Here is a 25,005-nt window from a genome sequence, read left to right on the forward strand (position 1 = left end):
GAAAGTAGTTTGGTGTAGCCATTATGGAAAAGTATGAGATTCCTTTAAAAACTGAAAATAGACTTACCCTATGATCCAGCAATCCCACTGCTGGGTATATATCAGGAGAACACTCTAATTTGAAAAGATACATGCACCCCAGTGTTCATAGCAGCAACTATTCACAATAGCCAAGACATGGAAGCAACCTAAATGTCCTTCAGTAGATGACTAGATAAAGAAGTTGTGATATATATATATATATATATATATATAATGGAATACTTACTCAGCCAGAAAAAAAGAACAAAATGATACCATTTGCAACAACATGAATGTAACTGATTGCCATACTAAATGAAGTAGGCCAGAAAGAGAAAGAAAATTACCATATGATATAATTTATATGCGGAATCTTAAAAAAAAAAAGACACCAATGAACTTATTTACAAAATGGAGACAGACTCACAGACACAGAAAACTTATGGTTACTGAGGGACAGGGTGGGGATGGATAAATTGGGAGTTCAGGATTTGTAGATACTAACTACTATATGCAAAATTGATAAACAACAAGGCCCTGCTGTATTGCACAAGGAACTATATTTGATAACTTGTAATGGTCTATAATAAAAAAGAATTTGAAAAGGAATATATATGTATATATTTGAATCACTATGCCATACACCAGAAATTAACACAACGTCGCAAATCAACTTAAAAATAAAAAATAAACTTAAAAAATTGAAATGAGAAGAGAATTGACACACTTATTCATACAATACCTGGAAAGGCAAAGCAAATCTGTATGATTTTATTAGACACCTTAAGGGCATTATGTAAAGCTGACCACCCTCATATCTGCTCCTTGCTGTTATGTTAATTTTACATTTTCTCTCTTTACAGACATTACTAATTGACCACCCTCATATCTGCTCCTTGATGTTATGTTAATTTTACATTGTCTCTCTTTATAGACATTACTAATTTGAACACAGGAATATAACTGTTCCCAGCATAGTCAAGCAGATCACTTTTATTGCAATGTGAAATGGTGACAATAAGATAGCCTGACAGTATCTGTGTGTGGCATAAATTAAAATATGTGAAGCTGTCTCCACTGTGGAAGACATATCATGTATATGTCAAAAATACAGCATCAATATTGTAATATGTCACCTATCATTTTTTCACATGTCTGTGTGGGGAGAAATAATTATGAATAACCTCATAGTGGTGAATTTTTTCGACCAGTTCCAACAGATCTAGTCTTAGCCTAATTTTCATCTGAAGCTCTTCTTTTTCTTCAATCTTCATAACTAGAATAACTATCTGGCTGCTGTTTTAGCAACTGTAAATTCATATTAATATCTATAGCATATTACTGTCCTACACAGTTTAGAATGGTTGGTGAAATTCAAGGCCAACTACTTAATTTGCAAATCCTGTTAAAAATAAAAATGAGATTCCCTGTTAGAAAAGCAGGGGAAAAATGCTGTTAAAGGTAATAAACATAAGGCTTTTCCCATGCTTCCATGATTTGTCTCTCAAATTGTCATTGTAATTTTTATTTGCTATATAATGCCTTTTTAGGTAAGACATAAATAAAAGTTAAATCATTAGCTTGAGTTTTACCATCATCTTTATATTGTGTATGGCAGTTTTTAAATCCCTGAAATTAGACAATTTGTATTTTATAGCTCACATATGCATATGCATTTTGTATGAACAGGGGAAACACTGCAGAAATCTAACTCAGCTGCTTTTATTTGACTTCTCAAACTCTGTCTCACTGATAGATAAGGAAGGATTGAAAGAGAAAGGATCTCTGGATTGCCCTGTTTTCCTTTTCTTCTCTGTCATCATTTTCAGCATTATTGGTGGGCCAACACAGAAATGTAACGTAAGAAAGAACATAATAGCACCCTTTGATGGTTTATGTTTCTTAGAACACCATGACCTTCTCTAAGTCTTCAAAGCAAGTTCTGGTCCAAGAGAAAAGTGTGACTCTCAAGGCTATCATTGCTCCTACTTCCTTGGTTATAGATGAGATGCAATGACCTTGACTTGTTCTGAGTCTCATAGAACTTCTGTCCATCTTGGTTCCTCTCGAATTCTGTGCTCATGGGACACTGTGAACTATGTATATGACAGGCTGAGAAGGAGTCATGGATATGCAAATTGCATGTTATCTCCTCTGCTCACATGTGTGATTCATTGTCCCAACTGTCTTCACTTGTAGATCACAAGTTCAAAGATAAAATCATTAAGAATTTCAAATATGGTGGCTGCCGAGTGTTAAAGCGAATGTGGGGTCCTTCTGAGTGCAAGGCCCTGTGTGACAACACAGGTCACACACGTATGAAGCTGGCCCTGGTTAAATGCCAAACCCTTTTGCAAGTCCCAGTAGCCATATCTGACCCCAGATTTGTGTGTCTTTATCATAATAAATGTAATTTTGGAGTCAGAATAATTCAGTATCCCTAGACCCTTTTAAAGTCGTTCGTGGAGATATTTGGTCACTACTCACCATAATTCTTTATATGAGAATTTCACAGTTACTCTTAAAAATATCTGTATAATACATGTTATTTATTTATTCTTTTGTAGAACTGAAATGCAGTTGACCCTTAAATAATGCAGGGGTTAAATGCGTTAACTTCCACACAGTCAAACATTTTCATATAATTTTTGACTCCCCAAAATCTTAACTACTAATAGTCTCCTGTTCACCAGAAGCCTTACCGTTAGCAGCAAGTCAATTAACACATATTCTGTACGTTATATATACTATATTCTGTATTATTATAATAAACTAGAGAGAAGACAATATTATGAAGAAAATCATTGGAAGAGAAAATACACTTACATTACTGTGCTGTATTAATTGATACTGTAACTTTACATCATCTCTTCACAAGATGAAACCTCTATCAGTACCTACAACAATACTGTCTTATACAAAACACTGTACATGTCATATACATATTGCTAACACTAAGTATCAAAATTGAAAAGATAATGTGAGAAAGAAATTCTTATTTACAGGTATAACAGTTTATGCAATGATAAGGAAGAAGCAATATGATTGCTTCAAGGTAGGCCAGCCTGTACACTAATGAATGCATCATTATAAAAATTGTATGGTATACAGTAGTACCATAATCAGTATTGGAAACATTGCTCCATTTTTTAAAAAACATCTACCTGTGATAATAGCATGATACACAGTTTTTTTTCCAATTATGAAAGAGGCATACTGAACAGTAATGTAATTCTTTGAAAGCAAAGTCATAAAACAATACACAAACACATTATTACCTTTATATTAAATATCATTTACCTTATGCCTACGTAAGGATACACCAATATCTACATTTTTATGCATTCATGACATACCTTTTAAGAAATTTTTTCTGATATTCCTAAACTACATGGTTCATCTGTGAGGTTTTCAAATTGTCACAAATCTCCAAAAATTTTCCAATATACGTATTGAAAATATTTTGCTTATTAGTGGACCCACACAGTTCAAACCCATGTTGTTCAAGGGTCAACTGTATTCTGTTTCATCAAACATACATGAGCATATACAGATTTTCTCATGCAAAAAGCAAAATTATTTAAAGTAAATATTAACACTTAAAATTTTTTAAATTGCTTAACCCTTAAAAATTAAAATCAACAGGATTTAACTGAAAGTAGCCCTTGATAAGTAAATAAATAAATGTTAGGGAATGTAACTTCATTTGAATAGGATAAACATAGCAAAAAATGCCAACAAACTCACTCATCAGTTGTTCTGTAAAACACAAGGAGGTATGAGAGAACTTGAAGCCTTTAAAGTTAGCTAAGGAAGAATGCTGGCTGTTCCTCAAGGATCAACTGAATGATGAATGTGCAGATATCAATATGCAACCACATCCCAAATGCTGATATATGTCAACAAACAAGCAAAACAGATGTTTTCCAAGTTGCCTATGGTGCCAGGAACAGATGGGCATGAGAGCAAAAACGCACCTGAGCTATGATCTCACAGAGTGGATTCCCATTGACCAAACCTATTTTATAGTAGGACAAAGATTATGGGGAAATAAAATAAGAAAAACACAGTTTGGAGCTGACAAAGCTGTTTAGCTGTGGTGAGAAAGAACTAATGTATTGTGCAAAGTCTACACTGAAGGACGTGTAAAAAATACACACGGGGCTATATGTGAAATCAACATTAAGTATGTGTAAGCTAATGAATAAGTAATAATCTATTGTTCATTATAAAATATATTTTGCTAATACACATCTGAGTATAAAGAAGCAATTATAATTACCTAAACTCCTGTCTATTCCATATCTGTCTCAATCTATTTAATGCCTCCTAAGCTGATACATGCTTTTTAAAAAGCATTTGACATGTCATATCTCTTCATAAAATCCAAAAGGAATGAAAATTATGCATATACCCACAGATATACAGATAATTTTTCTCAGAAACAAACCTAGCAGAATACACTTAAAACACACAGTATTATTAATTTTGAGCATTTTCATACATTAATACAAATAAATTAGTAGCCAAAGGGAGAAAACAGCATTATTCCACCTGTCCTGTTCATCTTTGATGTCATCGACTGCCCTTGGTCAGAGTCTTCCATTTCACCTACTGTTTCATGTGTCCACAGTCCTGTAGTCTGAGACCATCTCTACACACTCAGTTATATTCCTAGTAAGCCACCTTCTATCTCAAGCTGGCACAAGTCAAAAAACTATCTTTGAGTCCTTGGTGGGCCATCTCCCAGCACTGGTGCTTCTTCTTTATCTGGAACTACAGGATTGAAGAGTTGTTCTCCAGCTAAATTAGCTGAATGCTATCCACCTGAGTTCTACAAAAAGCCTACAAAGAACAATTCCTTCACTTTCCACATATACTCGGCACCGTGCCCCCACTTAAGGAATCAATTCTCCCAGGTCATCATCAGCCATGCCTATTTCTCTAATGCCCTAAAAGTGCCCTGAAGTGACATTTCTGACACTTTCCTGTCCTCATGACTTCAAATACACAGTCTTCTCTGGAGAATAGGACCTGTCACCAGCAAACTCCATATATCCTCATTCTGCCTCCTCAGTATTAGAGTTATTTTCTTGCTCTACTGGCAACTTGAGGGTCTACTTCTAATATGGACAAGTCATATCCTACTCAACTTTCAACTCCTGCCTTTCACAAGATAGCAACTAAAAAGTCTGAACAAATACAAGAAAATTAGCAACTTAGATGCACTAAAGACAACAACAACAAAACAAAAAAAAACAAAAAAATTCTGGGGAGAAAGGAATAGTACAGAGTGAGTTATTTATTTTTAAATCTTTAACCTGGAGATAGGATGAAATCAGAGCCACTAGTACATCTAAATCTGATAGAAAACCTGAAGTCTTTGGTCCAAATGAACAAGAGGACTAACTTGGAAACAAACACAGTCCCTAGAATTGAGGAGGGAATCAGAAAGGAGATGTGTGAGGTTGGGGAGCCCCAGATTCTATCTGCAAACTCTTCATGATTCTCTGGATGATGTTGGAACCATGTACTCAAAAGTCAGGCTGAGACTTGATGAATTAATCTGAGGATATGGTGAGTAAAAAGGATAAAACACATTCAGCTACAAATGATAGTTGAGATTGAGAAACATATGTCTAAATGATTCAAGTCCAACTTTTTCTCAAACGTATCATCAGTGTGTAAGCAATTCAAAATGTGCACATACTTATTTTCTGTTCTTCATATGAGTGTAATGCTAATTATTAATAAGCTTTGAATTATTTTTCTGTTTACATAGTATATTTGCAAGCAACTTTTATAATTTTAGTCCCTTAATTATAAACCTAATAATATGTTCAAAGTATGGTTCTATACATTTAGAAATCACAAAAAGCACTAAACTTCCACAAGATGCAAACATCTATGGAAAAATTATGATAAATATTTGAAAAAAATTGGCAATCAATAGTTAAACAGCCATAAAAGGAAAAAGAAACAGAAAATTTTAAATGCCATTATGCACAGTTGTAAAAATAAATAAAATTGAAAACATTCCAAATATAAGGGATATGGGAGAAACATATACATGTATAATTGAGATCAGTACAGTTAATTTTATGTTAATGATCTGTATTGTTGAAGGAGGATTAATAAAATGGCCGCACTTAGGCTAACAGATTGCTTATTCTATGCTTGCCCTTAGAACAGTCTACTGACCTGAGTGACCGGTTGCTACTCACAGCTCCAGGCCCACTGTTAAAATAAAGACATTAATTTTACTATTTTGACTTTATTCCAGTAATCGAAAGTAACAATCATGCTTGGTTTCTAAGTCATTCTCCAGAAAGAAGGTCACAGAACTGCAACCTTACAAAATAGCCTGAACTACCAAGAAAACCACACCTTGGGCTCTTCTAAAATAAAGAAATCGAAAGAGCAACAACCATTAGCCTCTACAGACTTGGTCACCTGGAGACACCATGACACCACTCTAAGCCTTATTAGAAGAAAATGATTTTGTGGATTGTTACTGATGCTTTATTGTTTGAGCTATGGCTATATAATCACCCAGCCCCATCCCCAAGGTGGGCTCACAGTTTTGAAGGCACCAGTATGCTGGGAGTCCCCTTCTCCAGCAAAGCAATAAAGCTGCCTCTTTTTTTCTAAGCTCTAAGACCCTGTCTCTGAGTTTCAGTTTGACTCATTCAGGATGGGCGCCGATCTTTCGGCAACATTATCTTCCTAAACTATCTTGATATAATGTTAGGCAAGCTAACAATGCAAGTAATTCAATACTTCTGTAGGTAAAGCTGTAATTATACAAGAAGAGATGGGATGCACAAAAAACATAAAAGCTACACACATACATAAATTATGTATATATACACCTATGTATTCACATATTTCTAGCGTTTCAAAAACCTGTTAAAAAGCTAAAACAAGTGTTCCTCTTTACTTCTAGCTTCTAATTATTTAGTCCATACTGTAGGCTTTGTAAATACTATATTTGCTTAGGATAAAGTTTGGTAATTCCCTCAAAGAATTGGTATTAACCTAAAAATTCACTGACAGGACTCCAACTTAACTTTCACAATAGAGATTCTTATGTCTACTGTGATAAAACTTGTTAATGAATATCTACAAAATGATATCCACTTAAAATTTTTTACTTTATCTGGTATACATTACAGAAGCTATTGCCTATTAAAGAGAGGAAGAAATGAAGAAAAAAGGAAGGAAGGACAAAAAGAAGGAAGGAAGAGTGAAAGGAGATAAGCAAAGAGAGAGGGAGGGAGGGAAAGGAGGGAGTGAAGAAGACTGAATATTGATTGGTATTTCAGTGTATATGTACACAATATGTTTTTAAATGGACGAATGTTCAAATATGATTTATTCCTCTTTGATTTCGGTTAAGGCTGATCTACTTGCCAAAACATAATATCCTGTAAGTTAAAAGGTCATTTGCCTTTTCTTTAAATTTTAAGCTAGAATTTACAGTAGATACAGAGTTAAGCCAGGAATGCCACTCAAATGGCAAGCTGGTTAATCATCATTTGTTTCTTTTGATTTCACAATTAATTTGAATGGCTGAGAAAGCAAGCTATTGTTTTCATCAGCCAGGTTTGAGCTGGAAAGAGATTATAAGTGTCCCTACCCTGTGAAGCAGCATTAAATTTGGATTCCTAAGGTTTGCAATGAGCTGAATACAAGTTAAGCTGAAGTTGAATACAATTTAAATGACAGTTGAAAGTGTGAGCTACAAGCAGCATGTTGCCTAAATAAATCAGTAAACTTATAATCAGACACCACTTGCACTTTTCAAAGGCCAAGTATCCTTACTTCACAATTGGTATGATTTTCCTCTCCAGTAAAATTTTACAATTTTTTTCAAGTGCAGATTTGTAAGAGCACTTAGAAAGACAATATTCAAGGCAATTTTTCACCATATAATCTTCTTGATTGAGGGTTACCTTTAGCTCTTTCAAACTCTTCATCTTGAGAGATTTAGTCATTAGGAAGGTGTTGAAAACTTTTAAAATTTAATTTGTCAAGATAACATACTGATGATTTTTCATCCTACGACATCCACCTTAATTTTAACAATTTGACAGAAAATTCACCCTCAATATAGGCAATCTGATTTTATCAAGGGCTTGGAAGCGTATTGGTTTAAACCATTCTGCCTCCAGCTATAAAACAGAGCTAGATGAATGTTGAAGAAAACTGACAACTGAGCATGTAGTACCTGTCAGCTATTTTGCTGAGGATTTTTCATATATTTTATTTAATTCCTTCCATGATATGTCATTACCCACTCACCTCCACTGTTTTATTAGCAGAAATTGGCATTTTAAACCTACATCTGCCCAATTTCAAAGTTCAAATACTTTATACCGAACTAAGCTACCTCCAAAGGAAGGATGTTAGAATTTCTTTAGTTTCTATTTGTCTTAGCATAAACTCCTTTTCTATGTTGAAAATACTATATTTCAGCAAATAAATTATACCAATTTAATATCCCTGAAATGAAACATGCAGAATATATGAAACAATTGTGACCAACACTATGCCATTTCATAGAATTTATTATGTATTATAAAAGCAAGACTTTTATAACAAAAAATGAAGCAAGCCATTTAGATTTTAACAGTACCTTAAAGACTCCAAAAGAGTTATTTATCTTTCTGTTCTGTTATTTAATTTGGCACATTCCAATTGAAATTCTTACTACTCTAAATTATATATAGGTAAAGGATTTATATACTGTTAACAAATTCAGAATTCCTGATTGTTAGAGGCCTAAGTACTAAATAAACAAGTAGAAATATATGGAAATCATCATTAAAAGTAATGGATAGTTCAAGGTCTGGCTTCTCTTAAATAAAATCTTTTTCTAGGTTAAATTAGATACTGTGCCTTCAATGAGGTTGGCATAAATGAACACCTCTAGAAATTCAATTTATTAAATGTCATTAATGTTTGAAACTTCATCATTTATTTCAAGAACACTATGATAATTAAACAAGATTTCTAAATTTATTTCTCAACTGTGCTTAAGCTTTCAATAAAGATCATTCATCCATTCAACCAATCCAGGTCTGACCTTGAGCTGGAAACTGTTGTAAGGACTGTATATTCAATAGATTCTAGGTCAGTATAGTAAGTGGGAAACAAAGCAGTTAATGAGAAAAATCAAATCAAGTACCATAACCTGTGAAGATTTCAATGAAAATTTAAAAAAAAAAGGCAAAGAACCATAGATGTATCTCAGAAGCAAGGTTTTAACTTCTATGTTAAACAGCTCTCAATCATTTTAAATGTTCTCATAAATTTTGTTTGATATTTTATATTATCATATATTGTGTATCTTGCTTGACAGTGCTTTTGCTGTTTTATTTCAGTTGTCCTTAAGATTATCAGAGAAACTATTAGATTTTGAGGTAAGAATTAAAAGCAAAATCACAGATAGTCTAGATTTCTATCTATCTCATAAGGAGATACTTGATTATTCTTGTTGGGAATCCAGTGCTTTTAATAGATGATTTATTAATTAATCATCATTAATTAACAATTAATTGATTAATTTGGTGGGGTCCAACACTTTCAACAGAAATAATGAAAATATTTGGAATCAATTAAAGCAAAGAAGCTACTGTATTTTCAGATTCAACAAGTCATTAAATATCTACAGCAACAACAGTTGCCATTTATTAAGTACATGACATGGTTCTGTGTGTCCGGAACACTACTAGGATCCTTATTATAAGCATACACGCACACACACAAACATATGAGGTATCAGAAAATATCATAGCAACACTGGAAGTTAGACACTATTATTTCTATTTCAGTGACTGCAATATTGATATTTGGAAAGATTAAGTAATCTACCTAAGATAACAGCTCTAAAGAGGTTGAGCTAAATTTGAACTTAAGTTTTGAGGGAAAAAAATCCACTTTTTTTCCCCTAAAATTTGGCAATGTTCCTCTTTTTTTAACCTTCTAATTTATGACATAAACAGAATTTGAATTTATGTTTTATCTCTCAATTTATATTTCTATCCCTGACCTATTCCTTTGGTTCCAAATTCATACATTTGAGAACTCCACATTCAAAATTTCCATTTGGTAGCTAATAGGAATCACAGACTTACAACATCCAAATTCAATCTCATTCCAAGTTTTCTCTGTCTCCACCTCATATTTACCTCTTACCCTGGTATTCCCCATCTAAATATCAGCTCTGTTCTAGTTGCTCAGGCCAAACTCCTTGAAATCATCCTTTAATTCCCTCTGTTATAACTCATATCAATTCTAGAATCAAACACTTTTTAAAGCCCTTGTAAAAATATGACTTGACTCTGACAACTACCCTTTACTTCTATCATTGAACTAGAGAAAGCCACTATGATCTTCAACCAGGACACTGCAAGAGCCCTTGATTTATCTCCCTGCTATGCTACCCTCAGTCAGATCTCTACTTAGCGTCTACAGGGATCCTACCTCTGGCCACCATCTGTCCTCATTTGTTGCAAATGTCCTTATCATTCACTCTGTTCTTTCTTCACTGGTCACCTGGCTTCCCTTGTAAACAGCAAATACGGTCATGCCTCATGGCCTTTATATTTTATCTTCTGTTTTTCTAGAGCACTTATCTCCCTGATACATACATGGCTGACCCTTACTTATTTCTGAACTCTTTTGAAAAATCACTCTTTTATAAAAATTGCATCATTCTATAGAAAATATATTGAATGCATGGATTATGAATTATCTGAAACAAAAGATCATGATTATCTTTTGACTTCTACTGCCGTGGAAGATTAGGCCAATTTTACTTGCAAGACTTTTCTTTAGAAATGCCTCCTATAACAAGCACTACTTTGACTGAGAGAGGATAAGAATGAGATGTCTGGTAGATATACTCCATGTCACTGGAGGAGGAGTTAGAAGGATCCTAAAGCTTTCAATATTTATAGGAAATATTCTTGAATAATTATCAGTTGAAAATTTCTTCACCTAGAATGGAACAATTTCAATAATATAATTTACTTAATTCATACCACTTAAGTTTAGAAAAAATTTTTTCCATGAATGAAAGGCCATTGCTGCTCATCTCTGGCCTTCAAAAAGTATAAGAAATACATATTATCCTCATAGGCCACAAAATATTTTCAGTTGAATTTTAGCAGCTACACATTCATTTATCATCCAAGAAGTGTTTAAGTAAATAAGAAGTGAGATGTGTGCTGGACTAAGGAACTTACTATAATCTGTTCAGTATATTATTATCACCTTTTCTGTATACCCATTGTGTGATCTTAAAATAGTGTAATAAGTGATGTCAGCATCATGGCAGAATGAAATGTTCTCTTTCCCTTCAAACTACAACCAGTTAAACATCCATAACTTAACAAAAATTTCTCTGCCTCTATACATCAGGATGCTAGAGAGCTCCACGCATCTACAGGTTGGTGGACTGGAACGCATAAAGGAGGCAGAACTGGTGGCACAGCAGAGGAAGGATCCATGATTCTGGTCTCCTGGCCATGGCAGCTGAACCTGTAGCCCTGGAGAACCATGTAGCAGCAGGGGAGGTGACACACACAACTCTGGCTTCCCAGCTGCCATGGCTTCTGTGATCACAGGGAATTGGGCAGCAGTGGCAGTGGGGCATGTAAACGCCCTCTTCAGCTGTGGAGGCACCTAGGACTCTGGACCCCCTCCCACAGTGGTGATGTCTGCAAAATTGACAAACCCAGATGTAGCAAAGGTGACCATCCCTTCAGGACAACCTCACCCACACTCCCATTCCCACTGCATTGGAAGAGCCTACAACCCAGGAAAACTCAGATGGGATGAAGACCCGTAACATCCTGGTGCCCCAGGCAATGATGCCTGCAATAGCAACAACATAAACAGCATCAAGGCATCAGTGACCCTGGAGGCATAAGCAGAAACAATGGAGGCACCAGGCAACCCCTCTGACAGAGGCGATGAAAGGTGCAAAGTGTCAATTCTCAAACATAGCCAGAGGCCAGCTTAGGTAAGAAAAAAAAAAAAATGCTATAGAACAACCTACTGAAAAACAAAAGAAAGTCCTCTAATTAATAACCTGTTGAACTGTTAGAATCAAGTAAAACAAAAAAATCTTTACCTAAAGAAGAAATTTACTATATATCAAATATGCCAACAGAGGAACAACTTAACAAGCACCATAAAACAAAGAAACAAAAAAAAAACTATGATAACATGGCATCACAAAGAGAAAAGGACAATTTTCCAGAAAACTTAAAGTCACAGAATATTATAATCTAACTGATAAAGAATTCAAAATAGCTGTCACAAACAAAATTGATGAGCTACAAGAAGACTCAGACAGGTGGTTCAATGAGCTCAGAAATAAAATTAATGAACAGAAAGAATACTTTAAAAAAGATTGGAACACTTAAAAAGAATCAAAAATAAAATCTGGAGCTGAAGAACTCAACAAATGACATAAATAACATTAGCATTGGAAACAGAGCAGACCATATGGAAGAGAGAATTTGAGATCTTGAAGACAGAAATTTAGAAAGGATACAGGTAGAAGAGGAGAGAGGAATAAAATTTGAAAAAAAAAATGAATAAATTCTACAAGAGCTATCCAAATTCATTAGGAAGGGCAACATAAGTATAATGGGTATACCAGAAGAGAGGGAGAAGGGAGAAGAATTTTTTTTTAATAGCTGAGAACTTCCCAAATGCAGGGAAGCGATTGGATATACAAATTTATAAAGCAAACAGAACATCTAACTACCTCAACACAAAAAGACCTTCTCCAAGACATGTAATATTAAAACTATCAAAAGCCAATGACAAAGGAAAGGTTTTAAAGGCACCAGGGAAAAAAATGGAAGTAACCTACAAAGGAATTTCTGTTAATTTACTTGATTTTATTTTCATTTCCCCTTGTCATGATAAGAACAAAATTAATAAAAACAAAGCAATGGTAAAAAAAATTTATCAAAATTCCTTTTTCCAATCTTCAAATATTAACTAAAGGCTTGCAAAAATCTGCCAACATCAAGGTATTTAAACTTGCGCTATTCCAATCTTTTCTCCCCATCTCTTCAATAATATTGAAATCCAGCAGTCTTGTAACCATAATTCCAGTGAAAATATGCATTGTAACAGCCATTGGAGGAGGCAGAATGGATTTGGAGATCTCCAAAAATCTTATCCCTTGAAAATTGTGACAATTTGGCATATCTGGAAACTCCCTGGAAGAGCTCTATTCACAAGGCTTGTCTTTGACCTTACTCAAAGCTTGCTCAGTAAGAAAAATCATATTCTCTGGGCATTTGCTGAAAATAATCAATAAACAATGTCTTAACATCACATATTCCTGAGCTAGTAATACTGTTAAGGCAAACAAAAAACTGGACAAAAGTTTAACAGGAAAATCTGAGGAATGAGATGACCATAGGGATCTTTGAAAAACCCAGAGACAATTGTCCCCATTTGACTGAAAGAAAACCCCGATTAAACCCAATCTCTAACTTGTGACTGACACTGATGCACTGCACAAAGAAGTGAAATCTAAAGCAGAATTGAAAACTGCAGATCTGTTAAGGCTAAGAGACTATTAGTATATGGCATTTCAGAAAATGTTAATATAATCATTAGCTGACAAATAAACTAAGCTGAGATACAAGTTATCTCATAAAACAAGCAAAAAACCCAGAAGAATAAATAGAATATAGACTTTAAATAATTAAACCAGAAAAGTCACAAAACAAATAAATAATACTACCACATCAAAGACAACAACAAATAACACAAAGAATAAAATTTTGGAAGAAGAACCTGATTTCTAGACTGTCTAAACTGTATTATTCAACACATTCAATTTCTAACACAAAATATTAAGTACACAAACAGAAAAACATGACTGATACACAGGCAAAAGAATAGTTGGTAAAAAATATTTCTGAGGAATTCAGGTGTTGAACTTACTAAGAGAAGATTTAAACCAACCAGATAAACATAAATCAAAGATCTAAAAGAAGCCATGTCTAAAGAATTAAAGAAAAGTGTGAGAATGCTGTCTCACCAATTAAGAATAACAATAAATCAATAGAAATTATTTTTAAAAATCCAAATAGAAATTCTGTGGTTGAAAACACAACTAAAATGAAAAATTCACTAAAAGGATTAAATTATTTTTGAACTGACTGAATAAGGAATCAAACAACTTGACAGGTTAATTGAGATTGTCCAGTCTGAAGACCAGAAAGAAAAAAGAATGAAGCAAATAAACATAGACTTAGAAACCTATAGGGCACTATCAAGTGTACCAACATATGCATAATAGGACTCTAAAGTTGAGACGAGAGAAAAGAGGCAGAAAAAATATCTGAAGAAATAACGAAAGTTAAAACTTGCCAACTTTGATGAAAAATAATAATCTACACATCCAAGAAAACAAACAAATTCAGAATAATATATACTCAAAGAGAGCCATACCTTGACACATCACAGTCCAACTATCACAAGCCAAAGACAGAGAAGAATCTGGAAAGCAGCCAAACAGACTGACCACCTACAAGCAAACGTCCATAAGATTAAATGCTGATTTCAGTCAGAAACCATGGAGTCCAGGAGGCAGTAAAGTGACATATTCAAGGTGCTGAATTTAAAATAAAAGGTCAGCCAAGAGTTCAGCAAAATTATCCTTCCAAAATAAAGAAGAAATTCAGACATTCTGATTTAAAAAAAAGATTTCACTAATCCTAAGGGAAACACACAAGAAAGCTAAAAAACAAACTCAGCAAATTTGCAGGATAAAGAAGCAATATGCAAAATCACTTGCATTTCTGTACATGAATAATGAACAATCTGAACATAAAATTAAGAAAGATATTCTATTCATAAGATCATCAAAAATAATAAAACGCTTAGGGATAAAATAAACAATAGAAGTACAAGACTTTTATATTAAAATCTATGAAACATTATTGAAAGAGATTAAATAATAAATGGGAAGATAATCCATGTTTACTGATTGGAATGCTTATTATTGTTAAAATGGCCATATTCCCCAAATTGATATTGAAATTCAACACACTCTCTGTCAAATTTTCAACTATCTTTAGGGAAAAAAAAGAAAAAGAAAAAGAAATCCAATACAGTGAGTAAAGACATCGTATTTTGTACATAGAATGTATAGTCCAATTGTCTGTAATACTGAGTCCCTATAAAAGATAGGAATAGAAATATATTTTGTGAGAAACACATATTAGTTAAAAAGCCCTAGGCTAAGAAGACCGGCTATTTCCTTTTTGAGAATTATGTGCACATCAAAGACAATTTATGATTACAGAAATGACATGTATTGACCCAAGTTTCAGATATCTTAATCTGGCAGTAATTTAAAGTTTAGATTTGGAGAAAGGGAGTTTGCAGGGTGAAGGATAGTAAGATGCATCCAACCTGCAGAAAGTGTGGCAAGATAAATGAAAGATAACAGAAGGATAATTAAAGCTAATAGAAAACAGGCAGCATTTGACAACGGATAGAATAGTTTTGCTGGGAACTATGGGTACGGAAATACTCTTTGAGCTAAAAATAGGGGTGGCTTCAAGAGTGGTACTTTCATTTAGAATATAGTGATTAACTGACTACTTCATGAATACATCTGTCTGAATTCTTAACACTTTCTTTAATTGAACACTGAGTAATAAATTGCCTCCCTATATTCACATAACCATATGAATTAAGGTTTTCTGTTTCAGTGTTTTATAGCTTGATAAAATGACACCACCATCTCTTAGTCACCCAAGTCAGAAAACTCAAGAGTCAGTTTAGAGTTCTACTCTCTGATCTACTATCATACCAGTTCAACCTAATCCTATGTAGAATAGAGATCTGATGTCAGGCTTCCAGGTGTGGAGAAATTATAAGCACTTGACACTAAATGTCAGAAAAGATACCTTGGTAATGTGTGCTTCCACATGGGCAAGAGAGGCAATTTTTCATATCTGGAAAAATTAGGCAAGAAATTAATAACTATAATTGATATCCTATTAGAGATGCCAAAGACATTATCTATAGTTTATTCAAAGTTGATCAATGAACTCTTGATTCTAGACATACCTTCATTCATTGAATTAGTAAGACTTAATGACCGGCCTCGAGGGTTGAAGCCTGAATAAGAACACAGTTTCACTGCAGATGATAATTTAATAATAGTTAACATTCATAAAATATCATCCCTCTCTCCTATCTTCATATTTATCTTATATACTCCAGTGAAATTGAGTATAATTTCTGTTCCTTTTACCTTTGAATTCTGAGGGTCTAGCTCAGTGCCTGACGTACAGAAGACAGTCATACTTTTTTCACTGAATATATTGATAGTTACGTACTATGTTGGAAGATTATTTTTACCTAATAAAGGAAGATTACTTAATAAAATGAAAAGGGTAAAACTTTAATTCAAAACTGTTCTAGATAGAGCTGTTAATATTTAGTAAGGAATGACTGGATTTTCTGATTTCACATACGTGGTCTGTTGTCAAGAGTGGGGAGAAAAGGAATAAATTCAAATTCATAGCTTATATATTCAAGCAGTTCACCATGACAGCATAAATGTTAATGAGGCAAACTGTGAGTGAGAGATGAGTATTTTGACACATGACATCAGTTATGCATTTAAATATTCCATTTTTAAATCCATGACAACCATGTGAAAGCTAATTTGGATAATAAAAATTGAGTTCAATAATGACTGACTACAAAGAACAAATTTCTTATGCAAAAAGTGTTATACTATCAAAAACTAGAATATGCAAATATGAACAGAAACATATAAACCTAAGGTGATATAATATCTAATATATAGTAATAGCTTTTATCAACATTCTAATAGTTAAATAATATTCACTGGACAATACATGCTTTTGTAGCTCTATACATTTCAATGTACAAGTTATTATCAAATCACTAGAAGGCAAATTAATGTTTCAATGAAATTAAATTTTATATATTGGGGAAACAAGTGTTTACAGAAAATGTAATACTGTGAAAAGAAAGGTCAATTTTTCCTCTATTACAGATAATTGTGGGGGGTGAAAGATTGTACTAAACATTCTAAAGAGAAGAAGGTACTACTAGATATAATGTAGATGGGTGCTATAGACTGAATTCTGTTGCCGCTAAATTCATGTGTTATAGCCCTAATGCCCGATATGACTGTATTTAGAAATAGGTCTTATAATGATGCAGTAAAGTTAAGCGAGGTCATAAGAATGAGGCATTAAAGCAATGGGACTGATGTCATTACAAACAGAGGAGAAAAGACAGGAGATACCTCTTCTGCAGAGAGCACTGAAGAAAATTCACCTGCGGACACAGGGAGAAGCAGTCATCCGCAAGCCAGGAAGAGACCTCTCACCAGTAACCAAATCTGCTGGCACCTTGATCTGGGACTTTTAGACTTCAAAAATCCATGGTAAAATATATTTCTGTTGTTTAATAAGCCACCCCGTCTGTGGTACTGTTATGGCAGCCTGTGCCGATGATCCCTAACAATGACTTCTCTTCTCATAAAAGGCTACCATCATGTAATCATGACAGTATCTCATTAGGGAATATCGTGAAGTCGGTGGAGAAAAACATTCATGGCTCCTCACACCCCCCCATCCCTAAATAAGAGAGAGAAAGCCAGGTTCTCAAATAAGCAACCATTTCAAGGAAAATGTCAAGGGGGCAGGTGTTTTCTGATGGTAACTACAAACTACAACAAGGAAGGGCAATTGTGAAACTTTTATCAAAAATAAAACTAGCAAAAGAAAAAGCTCATAAAATCCATGAAAATATACTGGATGAGAAAAAATGCTTCTCTCCTAAAAACAAATGTTATTAGAATCCAGATAGTTTTTGACAATATCTGAACCAGGTTTTTAACAATAGCCAAGGGGATATTTTATCTATAAAATTTAGGTAAGAAAAATTAAAGGGAAATTATCTGAGTTTTAGGTAAAACTATTTGGAGATGAAATGACAACTGTCTATTACAAATTATAATGGAAGTAAGGAACAGAATACTGTAGGTGCAGGAAAAAAATGAGGGTAAAAATACTGAAGAAGTTGAAACATTCTCCTAGAACTAAGGTAAGATAAAGCAAAGAAAAAGACACAGAAGATCCTATATACTATAGAATTACATTCAAGAAAGAAATGGCAGAACTAATGAATGAAAATAGTAAGAGACTTTATGTGCTAAGAAACATCAACTTTTGAATGTAGGCAAACATCAATAAAAATAGTTTGGTATCTAAACATATTCTGTTATTTTTATTTAATTAAACTATGAATTAAAATTTACAAAAGTTTTTAAGCAGAAAAAATATATACAACTTAAAGTATAAATAACCCTGACAGTATAATTTTTTACAATATAAAACACTACAATTTAAAAAAAATGTGGCCTATAGTAACATAACAATTTAGGTAGTCACAAGTTTGGTAGCTATAGAAAATCATCTTTAGAAGGCTGGCAAACAGAGACAATTTTTCCTGAATGAAAGTTAAATAATGTGGCACTTCTGTTGGCCTATAGGTAAAACAAAACAGAAAAACCACAAAAAGTAATTCTAGAATTTTGAGGTCATGGGATACAAGAAAGGCAGTGTCTAATGCATTCAGTTTAAACATGATCAAAACATCACCATCACCACCATCACCCAGAGTATATGAACAAAGTGCCAAATGAGGTGTGGAAGTGAAAATATGCTAAACATTTAACTCATAAAGTTAGATTGAAGATCTCTCATTTGATTTTAAATTTAATGATAAAAATGAAAATAATATTTTAAGAGTTTATTCAAGATAACCACTGGTAGGATAATAGAATGTATGCTTTCAAATAAAAATAATAATAATTCCAGAACATATAAAGAAAAGATGGTAATAAAAAGAGTGGAGTGAAGAGTTGGATGAAAACTCAAGCCTAAGAAAAATAACATTGAGTTTACAGCACACTCATATGGAAAAATATTATATAATTATTAAAGTACTTATGAGTATATTACTATAATATAAAAATATTTGCTTATGCTCATAAATAATTAAGTCAAAAAATTTGTCTACAATGTAATTTTTATTTTATTTAAAAAAGTAATCATAGTTGATAACAATGACAAGAAAAATAATAATACTGACTTATAAAATTATATAATCAATTTTCCAAATATTACTATAACATAGGAACAATTACATCTGTGATGAAGATTTGATAAATCAACACGAGAGTTTCAGAAATTTGGCAATTTTTACAAACCTAGAAAGTTCTACAGTACAATTCTAAATCGTGATTGTTTGTCTCTAAATCCTGAGGTTGTATTAAAATATTAGCAATCAAAAGTAACCACAATGTTGACAGTGTTCTCTAAATGGGTATTATCGAAAGTTAATATTAAAACATTGAATAAATATTTACATTTTTTCAGGAAATATATATGACATTAAAATTTAAATGTCATAAATTAAAATAATCTATACTTTAAGTGAATATATACTGTTAATTAAATAGCATTTCGTAAAAATATTGTCTCAACAATATCTTATTTGCTAATTTTTTTTCAGGGATGCTTTATATTAGATTCACCATCAACCCTAGCAGTTAGGAAGGCTGTAAATAAGTGCTGAGTTGCCGCTACTCAAGTGCAATTAGAGCAGAAAGAGGTGCCAAGTTGAAAACATTCTCAGTAAACAGAGTGGCAGTCAAAATGGCACTAGAAGCTTAATCAAAACCTCTGCCAAACACAGGCTGAACAATAAGCCGCTATGACCTAGGGCAACTCATGGAAACGAGGAATAAAGTAAAATCCAGAAATATGTGTCTGCCTCTGAGACTGCACACTCTCACGAATGATCAGAATGATTCGAGGGGAAAAATATAATCTAGTAGCCCTTGGGTGAAAGTGAGGCAAAACAACTCTTACTGTGATAACAACCACACACACACACACACAAACACACACACGCGCGCGCGCGCGCGTGCGCAATGATACAGTGTAAAATGAAATTTGCTAACAGGCTTTTCTAGGTTTAAGCATAACCTTAAACTAGTAAGTGGCATATGCTAATCTGGGGAAACTATTAAATACCTAGGCTGAAAGACCAAAACAAAACAAAAAGTCTGAGAAGGGGCAACAGAGGCTAAATACTGCAGGGAAAGAGATTTCACATAATCAGTTCAGCCATACTATTAAACAAATAGATAACTGAACATGAAAACAGCATCTCCTCTAGGGGGTGATGAGTTGAGTGTCCAGAGTACCTATATTATCTAAAACATCCAGTTTTCAACAAAGCATAAAAGACATGCAAAGTAATAGGAATGTGTCGCTCTTACACAGGAAAGAAAATCAGGTAATAAAATCTGTTTTTGTAGGAGCCCTTTTAGACTTGAGTATGAAGACTTCAAATCAGCTCTTGTAAGTATGTTCAAAGAACTAAAGGAGATGACACCTCAAAAATGTAAAGAGCATATGATGACAATGTGGCATAAAATAACATATCAAAAAAGAGACGGAAATTATTTAAAAGAATTAAGTGGAAATCTGGGGGTTGAAAACCACAATGAAAAATACAAAAATTCACTGAGAGCTTCAAAGTAAATTTAAGCTATTAGAAAAATAACAAAGCAAAATGAAAAATAGCAAACCAAAACAAATCTTAATAATTTTGGAGGGATTGAAATCATATAATGTATGTTCTCTGATGACAATGGTTTCTACATATACAAACAGAGATGATGCAATCTGAAGAACAGAGTAAAAGGAGAATGAAGAAAATTAAACAGACCCTCAGAGAAATGTGGGATGCTTTGGTACATCAACGTACAATGAAAGTATCAGATGGAAAGGAGAAAGAATACAATAACATTCAAAGAAATAACAGCTGAAAACACTCCAAATTTGATTTTTAAAAAGTTAATATATACATCCAAGAAGATCAATGAATTCTGACAGGATAAACAAAAAACATCCACCCCCCCAAACACATCATAATAAAAAACTATGACAAAGACAATGAAAAAAATCATATAAAAGAAATCTGAATAAAATTAACAGTTGACTTTATCAGAAACAATAGGAGATAAAAGGCACCTTAACTATGTATTCTAAGTCATAAGTAAAAAAAAAACAAACTTTAAATCTAGAAAAGCTGTAATTCAAAAATGCAGATAAAAATAAAGACGTTCTAAGATTGTTTTAAAAGCTGAGATATTTTGTTGCCAGTTCTCTACCATTCAAGAAATACTACACAGAGCTCTTCATGCCAAAATCAAGTGACTAGACAGTAACTGAAATTTATACAAAAGAAAGTGTTTAGACAATGTTGGTTAAAGTAATGATGTCGGTAATTATAAAATACACTATAATCGCAAATTTCTTCATCTTTCTTTTCTTAACTGACTTAAAATGTAAATATAAAACAGTATACAAATAATACATATTATTTAATAAAATGTAAATATATAATATATAATGCAAATAACATATAAAACAATGTTTATATAATTGTATTTATGAATTTGCTTATAACATATAGAAGTGTAATATACAATAAGAGCTTAGAGGTGGTGATTGGGAGCACAGATATATTTGAGTAAGAGAATGAAACAAAATAACTCAAATTTATGGGAAGAAATCTACAGAAACCAAAATGGTAAATAAAGATATTATAATAAATTCTGTATGTACTTGTTTTTCTTTCTACTCTTAGTATATTTGAAATGCATAAGATGATATAAGTTAATAATTATGATAATCTCTTGTTGAATTTGTAACATATAAAAGAAATATGTATTAAAATAGTAGCACAAATGGGGGGATAGAAAAAATTATGACTAAAGCGTATTTTTAAAATTGAAGTTTTATATATCTAAAATATATTCAAGAGGTGAAGATGTCTATATAAGCCCTGATACAACCAGCAATAATTTTAAAATATACATAAAAGTATTAAAGGAATTAATATGATATGCTAGCAAATATTCATTTAATAAAGAAGGTATTAAAGTTGAACAGGGATACAGTGGAATAAAACAGACTTAAGGCACATAGAAAACTATAATCAAATGGCAGACGTTGATTCTATCATATAATGACAATAAAGGTAAATTTATTAAACAATTCAAACAAAATCAGATTATCAGATTAGATTTTAAAAATACAACTATATGGTGTGTACAGTAGATACACTTCAGATATTTAGATTCAAAGAAATAAGTTGAAAATAAAATGATGGAAAAAAAAATGTTTACCATGCTAACAGCAAACATGAGAGAGCTGGGTGGATAAAATAAACCAAAATAGGCTTTAAAGCAAAAAATATTACTAGAAATGAAGAGGGGCATATGATGATAAATTTGTTAACACACATATACAGCTAATAGTAGAGACCAAAAATGCATGAAGCAAAACTGGCAGAATTTGGGAGAAATAGAGAATGCAAAAATAGGAATTTGAGAATTCAATTCTCCATTTTCAATAACAAAAAGAACAATCATGCAGATCAAACAGAAATGGAAGACCTGACTAACTCGAGAATTCCAACTAGTCCTAACAGATCTGTATAGAACGTCCCATCCAACAGCATAATTTACTCTTTTAAATGCATATGGAACATTCTCCAGGACAAACCATAAATTAGGGTATAAAACAAACTTTAATAAATTTGAAGGGATTAAAATCAGACAAAGTATGTTCTCTGATGAAAATGAAATGATATTAAAATCAATTCAATTTATTTCAATGGATGGAAATTAGAAAGAAGTTTAGGCACTTCACAAATACATAGAAATCAACACTTTTCTAAATTACTTATGAGTCAGTAAAGAAATCACAAAGGAAATTAGAGTGGGAAAAAAGACAATATATCAAACGTATGGGATGCAGCTAAACAGTGCTCAAAGTAAAATGTATGGCTTCAATGGCTATATTAAAAAAAAAAAATCTCATCATCCACCTTGGAAAATTTTTAAACATACAGAGCAAATTAACTCCCAAACATTGAGAATTTTTATAAAATGATTAAAGCAGAAATAAGTGAATTTGAGTAAAATATACACTATTGTTAATAGACCAAAATCAACAAAAGCAAAGACTGGCTCTTTAAAAATATAAAAAAAATTGACAACCTTCTAGATAGCCAACCCAATAAAAAAGTAGTAAGACTGAAATTATTAAAATCAGGAATGACCAAAAAAGAACTAAAGAGCATATTTTAAAATTAAATAATTTTATTAAATTGACTTCTAATAAAACATAAACTACCAAACTGATTAAAAAAGAAATAAAACATTTGCATAGAACTATAGGAAGAAAATACTGCTGAATTAGTAATTTTAAACTTCCTACAAAGAAAAGCCCAGGACTGAATTTACTTTACTGGAAAATTCAATCAGCCATTTAAAGAATTAACATCAGTTCTTCATTAAACTCTTCCAAAAAAAGAAAGTAGATGACTATCTCCCACATCATTTTCTAAGGTCAGTATTACCTAGATGCCATAACTAGGCAAATACATCACAAGGACAGAAACTACAAACCAACATTTCTTCTAAATATAAACCCAAAAGCTCAAGAAGTATTAAATTTAATCATCAACACAGAAAAGGAATTACTATACTATTAACAAATGTGTTTTGTCTAAGAAATTCAAGCTTGTTTTACATGTGAAAATCAATTAATGTAATAGATCATTTCAATAGACTGAAAGATAACCAAATAATAATATCAGTCAATGTAAAATAACATTTGAGAAAATCCAACACACTTTATTATAAAAACACATTTAAGGGAATTCCTAAAACTCATAAAGGACATCTCCAAAAAGTCACAAGCTGACATCATCTTAATGGTAAAAGACTAAATGTTTTCTCTTTAAAATCAGGAAGACAGCAAGGACATCCTCTCTTGCCACTTTTAGTTATTAACATTGTAGTGAAAGTTCTACCCATGACAATTAGGCAAGAAAGATAAATAAAAGGCATCCAGATTGCAGATAACAATCTTATGTAGAGAAAATCCTAAGGAATCCACACACAAGGAGAAAAACTATTAGAACTAATAAACAAGGTCTAAAAGATTATAAAATATAAGATTAATATTCAGAAACCTTTTATTTCCATTCACTAGCAATTAACAATCTGAAAATAAAATTTTAAATGCATTTATAAAATTATTAAAATACCAAAACACTTAGGAATAAATGTAACATAAAGACTGTAAGACTTATACACTGAAAATCACATAGCATCATTGAAAGTAATTAGAGAAGAACTAAATAACTGGAAAAACACTCCATGTTAATGGATTGGAAGACTTAATGTTAAGAATTGATCTATAAATTCAATACAATAAAAAATACAACATGCTGACAAAATTACATCTGCTTTTTTTTTTTTCCAGAAATTGAAACACTGGTCCTAAGATTCAGATGAAAATGGAAGGGATCCAGAAGAGTCAAAATAATCCTAGGAAAAAAATATTGGAGGACTTACACATCCAGATTTCAAAACTTTCTAGAAAAGTACAAGAACATGACAATGTGGTATTAGCACATGGACAGACACATAAAAATTGGAATAGAATTTAGAGCGCAGATAAAAAAATCCTAGCATTCATAACTGATTGGCTTCTGATAAGATTGAAAAAATAACTCAGTGAGGAAAGTTACTGCTTTTCAACAAATAGTGATGGGACAACTGAATATTCACATGCAAAGGGATCTGTCATATTCTTATGTACATTTTACACAGAAATTAACTGTAAATGGAACATAAATCTAAATGAAAGAGCTAAAATTATAAAACTCTTAGAAGGATACATAATTCTTTATGGTCTTGATTTAGGAAATGGTTTCTTAGATGACACCAACAGCCATGTGACAAAAAAAAGTTAAGTTGGACTACCTCAAAATTAAAAAAAATTGTGCTGCAGA

Source organism: Vicugna pacos, chromosome 1 (assembly GCF_048564905.1).
Source record: "Vicugna pacos chromosome 1, VicPac4, whole genome shotgun sequence".
In the NCBI taxonomy this organism is placed as follows: Eukaryota; Metazoa; Chordata; class Mammalia; order Artiodactyla; family Camelidae; genus Vicugna; species Vicugna pacos.